Below are 16,138 nucleotides of genomic sequence, written 5' to 3'. Positions count from 1 at the left end.
TAAACTAAAGGTCACCAAAATATAAGAAGATAATTTAATAAAGTTTAATTGGGGACATCTGTGTTAAATAAGGCAAGGTATTCATACTTACGAAAAGAAGAATGGTATGATCATATTTGTTAGGATTTAGAAAAAGATAAGACATAAGTCTATCAAGAATGGCCCCAGGATGCCTGGGTGGCTCAGCTGGTTAAGCATCTGCCTTCGGTTCAGGTCATGATCCCAGTATCCTGGGATCGAGTCCCATATCAGGCTCCTTGCTTGGCAGGGATCCTGCTTCTCCCTCTGCCTGTGCCTGCCACTCTGCCTGCCTGTGTGCTCTCTCTCTCTCTGACAAATAAATAAATTAAAAAAAAAAAAAGAGAGAATGGCCCCAAATTGGGGCATCCTGGCTGGGTCAGGGAAGCGTGGGACTCTTGATCTTGGGGTTATAAGTTTGAGCCCCACATTAAGTGTAGAGATTACTTAAGAATAAAATATTTAAAAGAAGAGTGGCCCAAAATATGCATAAAATGGTATTAGGAACAGAGAAGAGACTGTGTCAGTGACTTCACTGAGCGATGATAAAGATATGAAACAAGACATGTTCCATGGAGATAAAGTAGCAGGTAGATAAGGACACTATTTAGCTACAGTGGAGTTAAATGGCCTCACAGACAGCGTGAGTAACCCTTGCCAGAGCAGATGTACAGGAAAGTATTTACAAATATCAGGTGGCTATAATGGTTTATTGGAGAAATTTCGTAAGACTTTGGGGACAGAGAGCAAACTATTGTGTCACATTCATTTTAAGCACTTGGCATGACCTCCTTACTTCTGGAAAACCAAGAGATATTCTGACATAACCCAAAGTAAAGGAGATGGAAGACCAGCTGTTTTACCTTCCTGAACTAAGCTGAAGCTCACGATAAAGTACGAGGGTTCTCCGTTTTCCTTGTCCATGTTGTGACTTATTTTGCTGGAACAGGCAGGAAATCAACAGTCAGGCTGGCCAGGAACAAAGATTACATCTTTGGTATAAGAAATGCCGCCATCACATCTCCACAGAACCATGGCACGGTTGATAGGATAGATGGGGGGGAAACACGAAGAGGACAGAGCGGAGGAGGAAGAATGAGGAGAAGGACAAGGGAGAAAAGAGAAGAGGAGGAGAGAGAAGCAACGAGGAAGCAGCTCCCATTATCTTGGAAGCCACCTCCTCTGGTATGGACCCCGCTCTTCTAATGGGACCCGCCATTGGGAGCCTAGGAATATCAAAGAAGGAGAACTCTTCCATACAAAGTGTCAATGATAATAATGAAGAGATTTTCATAGGCAAATTGTTTACAAGGTCATCTGCAACCAGGTGAAAACCTTGTAATAAGAGAGGTCATGTCTATAAAATTTGACATAAGTACCAAATCCTGACTTACTATTCTACCGACCCAGGGAGTCAATGAGGGCTACACTTTTTAGCTGAATAGAACAGAGCAGAAGGTACTGACTGACTCCATGAGAAAGGTAAAGGAAAAAAAAAAAATAGAAGTTGCTGGTATCTCAGAATGTAGGGTGTTACTAAGAAAGTAAAATGTGTGGTCTTTCCTCTTAACTGCCTAGATTACTTACGTTATTAGGCTTCCGTCTTTGTTCAGAGATGACAAATGTCTGGAAACATGTCAGCCCCCTCCCTTTGCACTCCTTGGCTGATTAAACTAACTGATCGTGATCGTTTTCCATTTACCCCGGATAATACCTCAGAATCTTTCTTAACACAGTATGTCATAAAGTCACTACCAATAGGTGATTATTACTCTATAAACCCTACTTACCAACTCTGTCATAAATTACTTATCTGAGGAAAGAAGGAGAACAAAGTTTCACAGGTGGCATCCTTGAAATAGGCTGAGTTGGTCCAACATGCAACAAAGAGGTAGAAATTCTGGCAACTTCCATGAGATGATGACACGTTTTGATGTGGCTCAAGATTAAGACTTAGACTTCATCTTAGACTTCATCCAGGCTTAGGTGATGAATGGTCTGTTGGAAATAAAAATACATATTTTGTTTAGTAACATTATTAAATGCATAATCTCTGGAGTTAGAGAGGAGAAGGGAATTGCGGGAAATTGGAAGGGGAGGTGAACCATGAGAGACTATGGACTCCGAAAAACAATCTGAGGGTTTTGAAGGGGCGGGGGGTGGGAGGTCGGGGTACCAGGTGGTGGGTATTACAGAGGGCACGGATTGCATGGAGCACTGGGTGTGGTGCAAAAATAATGATACTGTTATGCTGAAAATAAATTAAAAATAAATTTAAAAAAATAAATAAAATAAAATAGGGAGTCTTGTCCATTGGATGTTTATCATATAGATACAATTGTCAAGGCTACCCTCACATAACGGATGCATTGAATTTTCAGCTGCCTGCTGTTAAGTATCTGAATTATAAAACTCATTTGTGTTTGTCTTCTTTGATGACCATCACACACTTGTATATTTGTTTGCTTCCCCTTTTCCTACAGGGAAAGAATGCGCTGATCAAGCTGATGTAAATATTCTGTTTTACAAAAGCTAGACTTCTCCCATGTATTCTACATGAATATAGTACAATTCTTATTCTTTTTATTCCCTAAAACGTAGTTTTGCAGAGCACTACAACTGATTTCCCTGGCCCTTCCTCCTTTTCTACTTCCTCTGCTTCTTCTCTGTCCCCTCCCCCTTCCCCTCCTCCCTCTTGGGACTGGGTTTAGATCCAGGGTCTCAATAAACCCCATCCAAAACCAACTTTCTGCTCTTTTCATCTGCTCTTTTCATCATAAATCTGGGCATTAGCAGTATAGCTCAGTGGTTGAGAGCAAGACATTTGTATCAGACAAACTAGATTTTGCAACTTTCTGGCTCTGTGACCTTTGGTGAACTTCAAAAAACTCTCTCCCATTCAGCTTTGGTGCTTGGGAAATGGTAATAACAGTGTATTACCGAAGCTGTAAGCTTTAGTAAGATCAAATGAAATGATGAAGAGAGGTGCTTAGCAGTCCCATTAGTTAGCACTCAGTGAGTATTAGCGTTTGTTATTATTCTTTCTTTGTAACTCCCATGGCATTAAATTACCGCATGGAAAACCCAGTGACATGTGAGCAGCCTTAGGTCCATAACGATTTTATGCCCATGATACCTAAACTTACTTTTGTGACTTAATCTAACTGTTGCTCGTTGCTATACCATTAATAGCTGAAGCTTCTGGATGCTGAAAAATCTATTTTACATATAATTACTTAAAAGGACATTTTAACGACGGTAGCAATTTCGTCTGACTTCATGCCATTTCGAAGTCATTCAGTGTCAGAAAGCCTACGTACTCTTCAGGGAACTAGTTCTTCCCAAGATTCCCCATGTCAAGTTGTCCTAGCACCATCAGGAAAAATAACAGGTAGACTATCAATCATCCAAAGGCATTTCTCAGGCACCTAAAAGAGCATAATGCTATGCTAACTCCAGTGTGTGATGGGAATTACACAGACAGAGCCCCAGAATCTAGTACCTTATCTTAAAACAAAGCACTTCTCCAGGGAGAAGGAGAGAGTGTCTTTGCATAGAATGAGAAGGGGAGTTTCGAGGTGAACAGAGGATTCACTCAAGTGTCAAGAGTCTCAACTTCCCCAGGTTGATCTTTCAGTGTTTCACTTTATATCTCGGAATCTTTTTCTTCACTGAAAAGTAGAATTATAAAATCCGTGTACTTGCCACGGATGCTTTGAGAACATCTGTCATTTGCCATAAATATGAATAAGTCACTTTCCCACAAAATAATAATAATAATGATAATGATAATAATAATAATAATATCAGAACAGAGAAGACATGAGCCATGATAGATAATTATAAGTTTTCTTTTTTTCTGAATTTCAAAGTGTGAGCCAGATAGAAAACAGAATCTCAGGCAAGTTAGTTGGGGGTACCAACAGGTTGGTTAGTGGTAACAATCTAGTGAGCTGAAAACAGAGAAATCCTAATTCTAGGTAGTGTTTTTCTATTACTTAAGCAGAGATCTGAAAGGGTTTGGTTGTTTTGTTTTGTTTTGTTTTTGAGCAAAAGGCCATTTTTCATGGTGTGAGGGAGTACTGGCCAGGGAATAAGAGGTCTTGAGAAGTTGTTCTTGGACCTCTTCAAGGAGTAGCATTTCTCACCAGCTCTGGGCTCTGGAGACAGGACCAGACCCACCCTCCCAAAGCGCTTTTGACAGAAGCGGTGGGGTAAAGGTTCCCAATGACTTCCCGCTGCTCCTAAGATACAAACTCAGTCTATCTTCTTTTACAACTTGAAACTATCTTCACGCGTCCCCATTGTTCTCCGTCCTCAACAGCCCCTCTTCTGCCATTTCTCTAACGCGTCAGACTCCCTCCTGCCACAAAAAAAGGGGTATTGCAAGTAATGCCCCTCTGTCTCAGACCTTCTTTCTTGACCTCTTTGCTTAGTCAACTCACCCTCAGGCTGTAGCCTTCAGTTAAATGTCCCTTTCCTCGGGAAGCCATCCTCTGAGTCTCCACACCAAGTCAGACCCTCTGATAAGTTCTTGAGAACATCGGATTCATTCTATTCCTGTATGGCCAAAGTGTTCGAAATCAGGGAAATTTCTGCATGGCTGTTTGGCCAGCTACCCAATAGCCTGCAAGCCCCCAAGGCAGAGACAGTGTCAAGTGGCACCTTTAGTACCTAATGAAAGTTCTGCACAATTGCCAAGTATGTTAATGAATAGCTTCACGAACAACAAAGGAACCACACATTTTAAAATTATAAAAATACATCTTACTATATTAGTTACATGTATTCACTGTAGAAAATTTCATGAGAGACTATGGACTCTGAAAAACAATCTGAGGGTTTTGAAGGGACGGGGGGTGGGAGGTTGGGGTACCAGGTGGTGGGTATTATAGAGGGCACGGATTGCATGGAGCACGGGGTGTGGTGCAAAAATAATGAATACTGTTATGCTGGAAATAAAAAAAAAAAATGTGGATTTAAAAAAAAAAAAAAAAAGAAAATTTCAAAAACCACAAAACTATAAATAGAACAAAATAGGTATTCCTATTTTATGATAGGTATTCCTATCATAAGATTAATAATTTATTCTAATTTTATTCATTTATTATTTACTTATCACTCCATATATTAATAAAAGTTTACTTTTCATTCAGTATATCACTCAGTATATTATTTAAGTCATTACAGTCCTTCCAGTCATATATGAATGCAGATGTTTTATATATTTACACACACACACATAAATTATATAAATATATAATTGGATTATTGGGCATTCCTTGCTCATAAGTCTTTTTTTATAACTTAGTGATACCATGAAAATTTTTCAGAATTATCAAATGCTCTTTACCAGAATGGGAATCAATTAAGTCATCTCTTGGCTTTTTTTTTTTTTAAAGATTTTATTTATTTATTTGACAGAGAGAAATCACAAGTAGATGGAGAGGCAGGCAGAGAGAGAGAGAGAGGGAAGCAGGCTCCCTGCTGAGCAGAGAGCCCGATACGGGACTCGATCCCAGGACCCTGAGATCATGACCTGAGCCGAAGGCAGTGGCTTAACCCACTGAGCCACCCAGGCGCCCATCTCTTGGCTTTTTGTTAAGTATCTTGGTTTAATAACTTGCTGTTGGCATTTAGATTATTTTAAATATTTTATAATAAACAATAGTGGAATAATTAGTTGTTTTGCTAATGTCCTCATGCCCTTCTCTTAGGATAATTTTTTTACGATTTTATTTATTTATTTGACAGAGATCACAAGTAGGCAGAGAGGCAGGCAGAGGGGGCGTGGGAAGCAGGCTCCCCAGTGAGCAGGGAGCCTGTTATGGGGCTTGATCCCAGGACCCTGAGATCATGGCATGCTACTTTGTAACTCTTGATTATAAAGAAGGTTGAATTTATACATAACCACATACATGCAAACATATGTAGATTTATACACAAAGCATATTTAGCATATATGAACATCTTATTTTGTTCATGTTGTATTTCTTGGATTTTGTGTATATATTACACATACTGACCATTTTCTGAATATCATACTCTGTTCATATTTTACATATACCTGTTGCTTTTCTTACCTGAGATGTTTATCTTTTTTTTCTTGAAGATGCCTAAATATCTGTATTTACTTTAATGATCTTATACTACTTTTAGAGCATATTATATTTTCTCAACTGGTTGATCCCTTTTAATTTGGATTCACTGATTTTCTATATAGTGGTACACATTTTAATGCATTGACAGTTACATCTTCTTTCATTGTTTCCTCCCATTATTTATAGTGTATGTGTGTACATCTTAATAAAGATTTCATATTTCTGTTGCTGTAAATGACAAAGTAACATTTTCCCGTATTTTTTCCAAATAAATTTCCAGTTGTTCCATCAATTATTGATGCCATCAGTCTGGGTCCAAGGACCCAGAGGTGGTCACAGGACCAGAAAAGAGGGTCCCTGGCTGAAGGTGCCTGGATAGCTTAATCATTAAGTGTCTGCCTTTGGCTCAGGTCATGATAACAGGACCCTGGGATCGAGCCCTGCATCAGGCTCCCTGCTCAGCAGAAAGCCTGCTTCTCCCTCTCCCACTCCCCCTGCTTGTGTTCCTTCTCTCGCGCGCTCTCTCTCTCTGTCAAATATATAAATAAAATATTTATTAAAAAAAAAAAGAAGAAGAAGAAGAGCACCCCTGGCTGCACGCAGAAATCAAATGCACGCCATCAGGAGTGAAAGCAGAGGTCACTAAAGATACAGAGAGAGCAGGGGCAGACAGGGTGTCTGGGAGTTTATTCTTTGCAGTCTGGGGTACACATCCTCTCAGGCATCCAAGAACTAGTAAGACCAAGAACAAGGGCCCAGGGGTTATTCCTTGGACGCAGGGGATCTTGGCATCTAGATGTCTAGTGCTGGTCTCTTGGGATTCACACAAGTGTGGATACACCTATTATCCTGTTAGAAGTGAGGCCCCCTGTATTTATGCTTGCATTTTGAACACTGCCCTGAGCTTTCCATATTGCCCCCAAATGGGTTTTCTTAAAGAAAAGCCACCCGTGGTGGCCTCTTCCAGCCATTCTCACCTGGTCCTTCCCTAGATGGTATCTATTCTAGAGAAATCATGGTCTCCTTGTCCCTTACAAGGAGGACATACACTGTTTTAGTTCTGGGGCATGCGTAAAGTGGGGGTGCAGGTCCCAGCCAGAATAGCAGCAAGAAAAGGAGCAGAAAGCAGATTTTTATGGAGCCCTTTAGTTTCCCTATCTTAATAGTACTTATACAAAAATTCACTTTTTTTTCCTTAACATTCCACTCTTTTTGCATAATTTTTCAAATTTTTATTATTTAAATAGAGTTGATAGAAAATGTTATGCTAGTTTCAGGGGCACAACATGTGATTTGACAATTTTATACATTATGCAATGTTCACAATGATTCTTATATGCATTTGATCAGTCCTAAAGGTAGAAGACAGGTCAAACTTAACAATGAGGCATTGGGACAAGATTCTGAGAGGTGGCTATGAGCTATAGAGCCTGATTTTCTAGGTTGAGGGGTTAAGGACCAAGCCAAGTCCTTAGAGCAAGGCAATACCAGAAGTATTCCCTTTCAGGAATAGTGGTAACTCAGGAAAGTTACCCACTTAGATCCTAAATATGGATTAGCACAGAAACCAAGATCCAAGAATGGACCCCAGCTGGAAGAGCAGACATGTGATTCCTGAAGCTCCCGTATCACAACAGCATCCTTAAGGTCAAGCTCAGGTTCAGCCAACAGGGAGAGGATCAGTGATTAGTTTGGATTACTGTTTGCTGGGTGCCTAAAATAACGAATACCAAAAGGCCTTCCAGGCAGGTGGGGCACCATGCCTCTTCATGCTTCCCATCTTCAACCTGTCTTCCTCTTAGAGATAAATCTGAACTTGCATAGACCAATGGGTCCAGTAAGGGGGACCCCACAAGAGGTAGAGAATTGAGGCAGAAGGCCGACAGATATAATCTAATGAACTCTCATGTTCACATTCACATAAAAATTGAGGGAACGTATTAATGTGTCTGTGTGAGCATCGAACTGATGTGGGCAGAAAAACTTTATCCTCTCCCTTGGCGTGCAACACTGAGTAGTAAAATCCTACTGGTAATGCTTGGTGTCACTTTTATCTCAGCTGCCATTAAAACCAAACAAATCCTGTAAATTTTGCCCATTTGTCCTTGAACTACTTAAAGACTAAGACAGGGATGCCTGTGGCTCAACGGGTTAAGCGGCTGCCTTTGGCTCAGGTCCTGATCCTAGTGTCCTGGGATCAAGCTCCACATTGGGCTCCGTGCTCCGCAGGGAGCCTGCTTCTCCCTCTGCCTCTGCCTGCCATTCTGCCTGCCTGTGCTCTCTGTCCCTCTGACAAATAAATAAATAAAATCTTTAAAATAAAATAAAAGACTAAGACATATCTATCTGAACAATTAAAATATAAACCATAGAAAAGCCCTATTTTCTTTAAGAAAACCCATTTTGGGGCCACATGGAAAACTCAGGGCAGTGTTCAAAATGCAAACATAAATACGGGATTTGGGGGGCTCCCTTCTAACAGGATAATAGGTGTATCCACACCTGTGAAGCCAATACATTTCCCCAAGTATCCTCAAATTACAAAATCATTTTACTGTATTAATACACGAGGCGATCTGGGAGTAATCCTGTATTTGGAATTATTTGCAGACACACAGGTAAGTGAGCCAGTAATTAAAAGCAACATAGAGGCAGCTTGTTGGAGAACTTGAAACAATCTTGCAGTGAAGGATCCCCCACCTCCCTCCTACCCTCCCTCCTACTCTCCTCCTTCCCCCCTCCCTCCTCCTACCCTCCCCCCCACCCCCTCCACCTCCCGTCCCACGCCATCAGAGATTGCCACTGAGGGATTTTTGCTGGGATCCATTAAGAGATTTTTTTTTTTTTTTAAATGGCTGAGAGTAATTTCTCCCTTATTTCCCTCTTTGTCTCCCCTAATGCACATACCCTCAAATACTGCTTGAAAAAGTGTTGGGATCAAAGACCTGAAAGAGGTTTGTTAAAAGTAAAAAAAAAAAGAAGCAAGAACCCAAAAAAAAAAAAAAAAAAAAAAAAAAAAAAGTAAGAAACCTTTACCATGTTAACTGTCTCTACCTTACATCTTGAATTTTTATACGTTCCTGGAGCTGCTCAACACAATAATAAGATCCTAGTCTCAAACCAGAAGTGGTATTTTAACCACTATCCTTTGAGGAATTGTTTGATCCAAGAATTTAACCACCTGTTTCTAGGGGGGCAGCCAGGAGTTCCAGAGAGCTTCATGCTGGTTGTTGTTTTTCTGTGCTGTGATTTTAAACTGTATTTAATGGGCCATTTGAAGGGGGAGTTTTGCCACCTGGGGGAACGTTCCTGAAAACAGCATCGGTTGCTGGGCATATGAATAGCAAAGTCGGTTTTACACTGCAAAGAGGCTGCAAAAATGGTGAGGGGAAATGATGCAGAAAATCCAGGAAAGCAGCTTCCCCCCACAACCACCACCGAAATCTAACCTGCTGACAGTGTTTACAAAGCAACTTCCCTGCCTCCTCTAGGGTCACCGACTTCTCTCCTAAACTGTGAAATGAGAAAGATATCAGAGGGACTCATTTAGGAAACCTGCCTTTTCTTTCTTCTTCTGTGAACAGGGATGGCTAGCCCACCACCCACATGTAATAGAATACTGACACCAGAAAAGATGCAGTGTCCTGCAATGAGTTCTTGTTGTTAAATATTTTATGTCCTGACTCATTCCCCTTGCTTTTAATATTATTTTAAAATGCAACATTAGGAGGGCGACTAGGTGCCTCAGTCCCTTGGGCATCTGACTCTTGATTTCGGCTGGGGTCCATGATCCCAGGGTCCTGAGATAGAGCCTTGCAGGCCAGGTAGACTCTGCACTCAGCAGGGAGTTGGCCTGTCCCTTTCCCTTAGCTCCCCCCATCCCCTCCCCCGCTCTCTCCCTCTCTTTCAAGGAAATAAATAAATAAATATTATTTTTTTAAAAATCCAAAATTATGTAGCATACTATTCTTAAAGCACAACTCTATAAAGATAATTTTTTTTCTGAAGAAATTTTAAGCTTTATCTAATTATTAAATATTATAAATAGGGGTGCCTGAGTGGCTTAGTGGGTTAAAGCCTCTGCCTTAGGCTCAGGTCATGGTCCCAGGGTGCTGGGATGGAGCCCCACATCAGGCTCTCTGCTCAGCAGAGAGCCTGCTTCCCTCCTTTGTCTCTGCCTGCCTCTCTGCCTACTTGTGATCTCTTTCTGTCAAAAAAAAAAATGGCATAAAAACAGACACATAGACCAGTGGAACAGAATAGAGAGCCCAGATATGGACCCTCAACTCTATGGTCAATTAATCTTTGATAAAACAGGAAAAAATATACAGTGGAAAAAAGTCAGTCTCTTCAATAAATGGTGCTGGGAAAACTGGACAGCTGTATGCAGAAGAATGAAACTCAACCATTCTCTTACATCATACACAAAGATAAACTCAAAATGGATGAAAGACCTCAATGTGAGACAGGAATCCATCAGAATCCTAGAGGAGAACATAGGCAGTAACCTCTTCGATATCAGCTACAGCAACTTCTTTCAAGATATGTCTCCAAATGCAAAGGAAACAAAAGCGAAGATGAACTTTTGGGACTTCATCAAGATCAAAACCTTCTGCACAGCAAAGGAAATAGTCAAAAAAACAAAGAGGCAACCCATGGAATGGGAGAAGATACTTGCAAATGACAGTACAGACAAAAGGTTGATATCCAGGATCTATAAAGAACTCCTGAAACTCAACACACACAAAACAGACAATCGTATCAAAAAATGAGCAAAAGATATGAACAGACACTTCTCCAATGAAGACATACAAATGGCTATCAGACACATGAAAAAATGTTCATCATCACTAGCCCTCAGGGAGATTCAAATTAAAACCACATTGAAATACCACTTTACACCAGTTAGAATGGCCAAAATTAGCAAGACAGGAAACAACATGTGTTGGAGAGGATGTGGAGAAAGGGGAACGCTCTTACACTGTTGGTGGGAATACAAGTTGGTGCAGCCACTTTAGAGAACAGTGTGGAGATTCCTCAAGAAATTAAAAATAGAGCTTCCCTGTGACCCTGCAATTGTACTACTGGGTATTTACCCCAACGATACAGAAGTAGTGAAAAGAAGGGCCTTCTGTACCCCAATGTTTATAGCAGCAATGGCTACAGTCGCCAAACTGGAAAGAACCAAGATGCCCTTCAGCGGACAAATAGATAAAGAAGATGTGGTCCATATACACTATGGAGTATTATGCCTCCATCAGAAAGGATGAATACCCACCTTTTGTAGCAACACAGACAGGACTGGAAGAGATTATGCTGAGTGAAGTAAGTCAAGCAGAGAAAGTCAATTATCATATGGTTTCACTTATTTGTGGAGCATAGCAAATAGCATGGAGGACATGGGGAGATGGAGAGAAGAAGGGAGTTGAGGGAAATTAGAGGGGCAGGTGAACCATGAGAGACTATGGACTCTGAAAAACAATCTGAGGGTTTTGAAGGGGCAGGGGGTGGGAGGTTGGGGTACCAGGTGGTGGGTATTGGAGAGGGCACAGATTTCATGGAGCACTGGGTGTGGTGCAAAAATCATGAATACTGTTATGCTGAAAAAATTAAAAAATTAAAAAAATAAAGTATCTATGAAAAAAATGAATAAAAAAATCTTAAAAAAATTAAAAATAAATAAATAAATATTATAAATAATGCTTCAAGAAAACCTCTTCCATAGATATATGTTCTCCATTTCTTTTGGAATATTTACCTGAGAAAGGGAACCCTTTTTTAATTTCTTTGTCCATTCCCACCTAGCTTTATTCAGCATTTTCTTTCAACATTTCCCTTAAGTACATCCACAATTTTTCAGAGCATGTAAGTTAGAATCCAAAGCAAATAAACCTTTGTCTGCACATCTTACTATCTCCTTATAATATATTCCACAATATTAATTACTTGGCCAGAACACATGAATATTTTAAAACTATTAATGTATTTTGACAATGTACTTTCCAGAAAAAAATTTACCAATTTTAATTCTCCAAAGTTGCATTGGAAAATGTCATTCTTACTGTACTCCGTACAACAATATGATCTTTGCTTTTTTCACATTTGCCTGCTTGACAAACAGAAAAGCTGCCTTTTTGCTTAATTTGCAGCTTATTAGCTACTCATAGGAAATGTTTGTATGTATTTTAGCTCTGTGTATCTGTTTCTGGAGTATTTTGTCCAGGTATCTTATTGGTACAAGTTTTCTTTCTATGACTTATAAGTGTTCTTTATGTAGTTGTGGTATAAACTTTGGTCATGGATTTTTTTTTTTTTAAAGATTTTATTTATTTATTTGAGAGACAGAGATCACAACTAGGCAGAGAGAGAGAGGAGGAAGCAGGCTCCCTGCTGAGCAGAGAGCCCAATGCAGAGCTCGATCCCAGGACCCTGGAACCATGACCTGAGCCAAAAGCAGAGGCTTTAACCCACTGAGCCACCCAGGCACCCCTGGTCATGGATTTTGATCCTTCGTTACTAGGCACACGAATATGGGATATTCATGAAACTGTCTATGTAGATGCCCTTTTGTGAACTTGAAAAGCTTTTTACTTTGAATCCCCGTATGTTATACCTGCATCTTAAGAAGAACAGTTTCTGCACCCAGGAAAACTGAAATTATCTTGGGACAAAACAAGATCCATTACAATTCCAAATCATTAGCCTTGTAGACCTGTCAGAACTGAGTTGTGTCTGGAGAAATAGAGTTTAATCTCATCTTGTCCACCAGAAAGTTGCTTCCTGCGGCCAGACAACTCCCTGTACCTTCTGTTTCCTTCATGATAAACACTTGTGTACTAAATGCTCAGCTTAAGAAGTAATGATCACGAAGATTGAAGGCACCTCTGTACCTCATGCCGATTGTAGTCTTTTTTTTTTTTTTTTAAAGATTTTATTTATTTATTTAACAGAAAGAGAGAGAGAGAGTGAGCACAAGCAGAGGAACAGCAGGCAGAGGAGGCAGAGGGAGAATCAGGCTCCCTGCTGAGCGAGGAGCTCAATGTGGGACTCAATCCTAGCACCCTGGGATCATGACCTGAGCTGAAGGCAACCACTTAACAGACTGAGCCACCCAGGGGATCCCATGATTGCAGTCTTCTTAATTCCCTCTCCAACTAGGAAAAGCCACTGTCCTCATATTATCGCTGTGTTTATCATAGTTAAGAATTTCTTCATAATTACATAGCTATAGAATCCTAAACAATATTTAGGATGGTTTTAAACTTCTGATAATATAGATATATATTCATATGTACTAATATAATATATTAAGAGCTATGGTATAGATTCCTAAGTATAGAATAATGTTTTCACCCAACACTGTGGTTTGAAATTTGCCCAACACTATGGTTTGAAATTTACCGTATTAATATTTGTTCTCCTGTATTACAGTATTCCACTGTAAGTATAATGTTGATGGATATTTCGTTTGTCTTTCTCCTCCTCCTCCTCCTCCTCCTTCACCACTGTTACGAACATTACCGATAGGAAATTTTATACATATCTTTGAGCACCTGTGGGAGAGTACCTCTAGACCAGAATATGCTGCTTTTTCAGCTTGACTTGAAATTTGCTTTTCAAGGTGGTTTTACCAATTTAAATTCACATGCCTCTGCAGAATGTACCATTATCAGACCTTTTTATTAGTGATGTTCTGGCTGTGATCATAGGTGTCTTATGGTTTTAATTTGCATTTCCATGACTCATTGAGTGAAGCTTCTTTTTATATGTATATTGACCTTCATATTTCCTCCTGGTTGAATTGCCTTCTCATAGATCTTGCCCAATTTTTATTGGATTGTTTATCTTTTCTTATTGATTTGCAGGAATTTTTAATATCATCAGTATATTAATATTTGTCAGTTACATGCATAGCACTATCATCTCCCAGACCACAGCTAATTTATTTTTTATTATGAAGTATTTCATCCATACAAAGTACAGATATGATGTACATATAGAAAGCTTAAAATACAATACAACAAAAACCCTTCTACTCTTGTACCAAACACACCTCATATCACTTGATAATAAACATATCACCAATGCCTTTGAAGTCCTCTGGATGTCCTTTACTCTATCCTACGTTAACCACACTTCCGATATTTTTTTTTTTAGTTCAACTTCATTAAGATTTAATTATGTACAATAAAATGCACACAAATTAAAGTGTACAGTTGGATATTCTTGACATGCCCATAATCAAGAGATAGAGCGTGCCCATTACCCCCTAGTGCTCCCATGTGCTTTTTTGCAAGTAATAGCCCCTCTCCTAATCCTATGCCCCAAATAACCAAAACAAGCTGACATAGATTATCTTGACTGTTCTAGAATTTCATATAGATATAATCTTAGTTTATATTTATATACTTGGTGTCTCTGGCTTCTTTAGCTCAGCATGATGTTTTTGAGATTTATCCGTGTTGCTTTATGTATAAGTAGGCAGTTCCTTTTTAGTTCAGAGATGCATTTCATCATAGACCACAATCTGCATACCCACTCTCCTGCTGATGGGCAGCTGAGTTGTTTCCATTATTTTTAGCTATTATTAATATAGCTACTATAAATATTTATGTACAAGCCTGGGCATATCCTTTGTGCAGGCTTATGATTTTATTTCTCTTGGATATATAGAGAGAGGAGAAATTGCTGGATTATATATAAAACTTACTGTGTGTAACTGTATGTAAGCTTATGTTTAACTCAACATTCTTAAAGTGTTTGTAGTATGTTACATTCATAGCAGAGATGCATGAATGCTCCCATTAAATCTATATCCACTAGGTAGGTTTAGTTTCTTTCTTTCTTTCTTAAATTGTAGCTGCTGTGATTTTAATTTGCCTTCCTTGAGGAGTACGCTGTTGAGCATCTTTCCTTGCATTTATTGGTCCATTCATATATCTTCTTTGTAATGTGTCTATTGACATTTTTTTTCAAATTAGGTTGTGTTTTTATTATTGAGTTAAAAATGTTCTTCATATATTCTGGATACAAGAGTTTTGTGCATATATATATGTATATATACATATATATCTTATCTATAAGACATCGATTTCTAATGCATGTTCTTATATAATTAGACATATTTTTATCAGTGTATGCCTTTTCATTTTCTTAATGAATCATTTTTATCAAACTTATTGAAGTAAAATTTATGTACGAGGGGCGCCTGGGTGGCTCAGTGGGTTAAAGCCTCTGCCATCGGCTCAGGTCATGATCTCAGGGTCCTGGGATGGAGCCCCACATCGGGCTCTCTGCTCAGCAGGGAGCTTGCTTCTCTCTCTCTCTCTCTCTCTCTCTCTCTGCCTGCCTCTCTGCCTACTTGTGATCTCTGTCTGTCAAATAAATAAATAAATAATTTATGTACGATTACAGCATCCATTTCAAATGCACATTGTGGTGAATTTTGACAGACAAAGACACCTGTTAAACCACCACCACCATAAATCCATAAATATATGGACCATTTCCATCACCATAAGAAGTTTTCTTTTCCCTTGCCCATCCATCTTTGCCTCCAATCCAGTCTGATCACAAGAAACTGCAGATCTGCCTTCTGTCAAAATAGATTAGTTGGCATTTTTCAGATTTTATGTAAGTGGGAACATGCAGTTTTTATATCTGATCCTTTCACTCAGCGTTATGATTCATCCATGGAGAGTCATCTAATTGTTACTGGTTTTAGTAGTTTACTACTTTAATTTGCTACTTATTTATTGTATTCCACTGTATACATTATGCCACATCATGTTCCTCCATTCTCTGTTAGATGGGCATGTGGATCACATCTTGTTTTATGCTTATGGTCAATAAAGCCATTAGGAACATTCATGCACAAGTTTTCTTGCAGGTGTCGATTTTCATTCCTTTTGGGTAAATATCTAGGAATGGAATGACAGGTTCTTATGGTAGGTTGGTTTAATTCACATGTCTTCAGTTGTCTGTGTCCTTATTTGGGTTTGTAAGAATTTTTCTATTTA

The 16,138-nt window shown here is 39.3% G+C and overlaps 1 long non-coding RNA gene across 1 annotated transcript in view; it reads right to left on the bottom strand.

Moving 5' to 3' along the window:
• Positions 1-16,138, bottom strand: part of LOC116590377 — an 81,684-nt gene that overhangs the window by 36,788 nt on the left and 28,758 nt on the right. Inside the window, exon 2 of the long non-coding RNA XR_004285570.1 lies at positions 1,809-2,016. This is a non-coding gene — a long non-coding RNA (uncharacterized LOC116590377). The remainder of the gene's footprint in view (positions 1-1,808; positions 2,017-16,138) is intronic.

The sequence above is a fragment of the Mustela erminea genome, chromosome 5, assembly GCF_009829155.1.
Source record: "Mustela erminea isolate mMusErm1 chromosome 5, mMusErm1.Pri, whole genome shotgun sequence".
NCBI classification, from domain to species: domain Eukaryota; kingdom Metazoa; phylum Chordata; class Mammalia; order Carnivora; family Mustelidae; genus Mustela; species Mustela erminea.
Note: the sequence above shows the minus strand (reverse complement) of the source record. Positions and strands in the feature narration are given on the sequence as shown.